The sequence below is a fragment of the Octopus bimaculoides genome, chromosome 23 (assembly GCF_046866305.1).
Source record: "Octopus bimaculoides isolate indiv1 chromosome 23, ASM4686630v1, whole genome shotgun sequence".
NCBI lineage: Eukaryota > Metazoa > Mollusca > Cephalopoda > Octopoda > Octopodidae > Octopus > Octopus bimaculoides.
The window spans coordinates 35,674,329-35,679,328 of record NC_142950.1 but is presented as its reverse complement, the minus strand read 5'-3'; the positions used below and the strand labels follow the sequence as shown (position 1 = coordinate 35,679,328).

Genomic DNA, 5,000 nt, shown 5'->3' with positions numbered 1-5,000 from the left:
GAAACAAGGAAAATGCCTCCTGTATTTGAATACCATGCAAATATTCTTTAAAAAATTTTTCATTTAATTTTCCCAAAATTTAATTGTTTTCCATACTTACAGTTGAAAAAATCTCAAATGGCCGAAACCGGTACTGAAATGTTTTTTATAAAATTATTTTAGCATTTTCTACCTTACTTTTTTTCTAAATATATATCAACTCCTGTGTTCCTTTCTAACCTTCTACACACACACACACACACACACACACACATACATATATATATATATATATCTTCCTAGAAGGACATGTTTAATGACATGCGTTCGTCATGAATTGTCAACGACATAATTATGGCTTCTCTTTCACATCGTGTCAGAGACCCGCCTGACGGATTTCGTTCCGCGTTCCGCTTTGAAGAAATGACCGAGCGCCATCTTAACTTCTAAAGCGTTAGTCACAATGCGTTTCGTATTTGCTTCTTCCATTCTTCTGTTGCCGAGTTTTATTCATTAATCTATTGGTTGCTTTGCCAGAGAATTGGATAACGTAGTCAATGATAAAGCGTGTTTAAATAATAAGCCGGATGGTCACTGTTGGGAAGCCTTTAATTATAAGCTCGGCTGACTCGAAACAACGACGTGTGTGTGTGTGTGTGTGTGTGTGTGTGTGTGTGTGTGTGTGTGTGTGTGTTGCGAATGCAAGCGTGCGGGAAGGATGCGATGGAGTATCGGGATGAAATTACATACAGAGACGATCCAAACGTGATCCAATTATGGATTAGAATTGTAATTTATATCCAGACACACACACACACGCACGCACGCACTCACACACACACACATAGTACAAACATACATATATATATATATATATAATGTGTATGTATATATACATACATACCGGAAATTGTTTTTCTCGGTCTGTTCTATGTTCCAATTACATACTGATTGATTTATTGACTGATATATCACAGTGGTGGTGGGGGGAAGGGTAGGAGTGGGGGTAAACAAGGGGCTGTGTTGGGTATGGATGTATCAGTGGTGGTAGTGGTGGCAGCAGCAGCAGTAGTAGTGGTAGTGATGATAATGCTGTTGTTACCATTACGAGGAACTCAAAACCGGTGAGATAAGTGCACGTGTGTGTGTGTATGTGTGTATATAAATATATATATATATATATATATATATATATATATATATATATATATATATATATATATATATAGCTGAAAGATTAAAATTAATCAAAAGGCATACTAAGTATGTCTACGTGCTGGAAATAACAGTCAGAACTCTGTTATTAGCATTTTTTAAATTGTTGCACTAGATCATAATAGAGTCAATATTTTCACAAATATTTTCTCGTGAATTATTTGCTCCGTATATATATATATATATATATATATATATATATATATATATATATATATATATATATATATATATATATATATATATATATATATATATATATATATATATATATATATATATATATATATATAGATATAGATATAGATATATTCCACTTCAAGAAGTGAAAGACATGCTCCATGACAGATATAATCCACTATTCTTAACAGAAGATAGGATACAACGATCCAAAACAACTGCTGTTTTTAATAAGTAAAAATAATGAACAAAGCAAATCAGTACGCGAATTGAAAATGCTAACGTATGTCTATAACTACAATCCTAGAAACATTGAAACTTTAATAATAATATTCTTCAGAAGGTTCCGATACTGGAAAACTGGTTTCTACGAGCACATATTATACACAAAGGTGGATTTCCGAGAATCTTAACAAGCTCCAAATTATATCGAATGACAACGGAACCAACAGTTAACCATTGTCGATGCTCCAATGGAAGAATATATTTTAAATAGTTCAAAGGACGAATTTATTATGTAAAGAGTGAGATTTACCTGTGAGTCAAGAAATCTAATTTATGTAATGACATGTTCAGGATGCGCAGAGAATTACATTGGAGAAAATGTAACGTTCTTAAAGAAGCGAATGTAGTAAAAGAGACGAAGCAGAGATTGCATTCACTGTAAAATATCAGCGTCATTTAATATGTATAAATATTCAATGAGTTGAGATTTAATCAATTATATTTATCATATTTGCTAATTAAAGACCGTTGAATATTTTATTGATCAACCTCAGTGTAACAGTTAACAACTTCAACTTATGAACGTTTTAACAAGATTTAATTACAAAACCATGGGAATAATTAAAAAAGTGAAACCGGTTGGACATTTGAAAATTCTGTTCTTATAAATGTTTCATTCCATTTTTCTCTGTTTTCAATATAATTTAACGTGCTGAGTAACTAAACATCGAGTAACTTAATATCATACACAAACACACACACACACACACACACACACACACACACACACACACACACACACACACACACACACACACATATATATATATATATATATATATATATATGTGCATATATATTTATATATATATCTCTATATATATGTATGTATATAAATATATATATATATATATATATATATATATATATATATATATATATATATATATATATAGGTATGTATGTATGTATGTATGTATGTATGTATGTATACATACGATTGGTTCCTGGCTTTAGGTTAAAGAAAATACAGGAGGATCAGTTAATTGTGATTTTACTCAACATATTCCTCGCTCAGATTCACACACTTATTGCAGTTTTCTAAGCCCTGTCAAAAAACTCATAAGTTTGGGCCTCCAACTATATATATATATTCCTATGTATGCCCATTTATATTTGACATTTGTAGATATCTTTCTCGATACCCTTCCCGTATGTTTATCCCTTGTTCAGATGTACATTCCTACGGAACTCCGAAACCACGTATAATAAATTACCTAATTATTATTTTAAAATATTGCTGTGTATGCACACCATGTAAATCTATTATGTTTCGCAGAAATTTATGAAAAATTGTGATTCTTTAAACACAAAGTTATTACTGTACTGTATCCGGTTTTAACTGGTTCTAACTCCGCGACAGACCACAGAAGTTTAGCTAATTTACAGTGCCATCTAATACTTGGATTTATATAATTTTCGATGTCAAAGTGGTAATGCTGATAAGGTCTTCTATATATAATTCTCCATATCTTTTATTTCCTCGCTTCACAGAGAGGACTCTTAAAGCATCCAAGCTTGCCCAGCAGTTCAGTTGCTGCATAGAAATCGTTTTCTTTGTGATGAATCTTTGGATTTTTTCCAATTCATTAACGTTCCTGGCATTATAACGGCCGTCCTACCTGGAAGCAATAATCAAGACCACTAACAAATGTCTTTCACAATGTCAGCGTGACTTTTTGGTTTCGTGTTCTAAATGTTAACGGAGTTCATCTTGATTGTTTGACTTTTCATTCTTGCTGTCTTAGTAATAATATGCCCATAAAATTATTCTTCACACACACACACACACACATGTATATGTATGTAAATGTTCATACATATATTTATGCACACCCCACATACACATACAGAGAGAGAGAGAGAGAGAGAGAGAGAGAGAGAGAGAGAGAGAGAGAGAGAGAGAGAGAGAGAAAGAGCAAGGTAGATAGATAGATAGATAGATAGATAGATAGATAGACAGATAGATAGATAGATATGAATATATACGAGGGGTGCTGAAAAGTTCTTGGCTTTGGGTAGAAGGAAATACAGGAGAATCAATTAATTATGATTTTATCCTACATATTCTCTGGAACCTAGCAGCAATTTCTAACAAAGGACAGTAACTGTAGCTATGTTTCGATGTATTAGATGTTTCGATGTATTAGACCTCATCAGCAAACATCAGTCTTGCCAAGTCTACCGATGGCTTGATGCTTTTTACATGTAGAAAAAATCCTATAAATAATTTGGTTTGGCTTCTACTATGAGGTTGAATAGTTACCAAGGAAACATGTACATAATGGGAAAACAGAAGAATATGTAGAGATGATGAAACAGAGTGAGAGAGAGAAAAAAGGGAAAGAGAAAGGAAACGAATGTGTGTATGTGTGTGTGTGAGGGAAAGAAAGAGGGAGAGAGAGACAGATTGAAGTGTTGTGTCGAAAAAATTGAGAAATCGAAATAGAATGTGGCGATATAAAAGAGAAAGGAGAGAGATACAACGAAACATGGCTGAAAAAGTAACGGAAACTCTCGTTTCCTAAATATTTTCTCTTGACTTTACATTTATAGGGGCCACAGGTAATGCAGGCGATACCATGTTTAGTTTCGTATTCAAATAAATACGATATGTATATTATCGAATTGTGTAAATTTATATTTAATAGAAATAAAGAAGTTAGCAATGGACATGGAACAAAATATCAATTTGAAGAGAAGCAAGCAGTAGCAACTACAATACGGCAAGAAGCAAACTTTATAATCCACGACACGGACATATAGCATTCCAAGTGATAAGAACAGTAAACGAAACAACAGCGAAAAAAAAACTTATGTGATGATGAAGTGATAAATTACGAACCGTCAACTAGTAGAAGAATTTAAAAAAAGTAAAACTAACACTAAAAATGATAATACAAAATAGGGTTCGGTTAAGGGTTTTGTTTAGGGTTTGGGCAGAGGTTGAAGTTTAGGCAATAGTTTGACTTAAATAAACCAGAATAACACCAAGTTATATATATATATATATATATATATATATATATATATATATATATATATATATATATATATATATATATATATATATATATATATACATATATATAAACATATATATGTATGTATGTATATATGTCTGTTGTTAGCATATATTACGAAGAAGACTAGCTAGTATTAAATTATAAAATGCGTATGTAAACACATCTACTACATGCATACACACACACAAAGACATACGTATATACACACATACAAAAACATGCATATATATACACACACAAAAAATGAATATATATGTATGTATGTATGAACGTATGTATGCATGTATATATATATATATATATATATATATATAT

At 31.6% G+C, this 5,000-nt stretch overlaps 1 protein-coding gene across 5 annotated transcripts in view; it reads right to left on the bottom strand.

Moving 5' to 3' along the window:
• Nucleotides 1–5,000, bottom strand: part of LOC106878307 (uncharacterized) — a 154,438-nt gene that overhangs the window by 87,005 nt on the left and 62,433 nt on the right. The gene's annotated exons all lie outside the window — the stretch shown is intronic.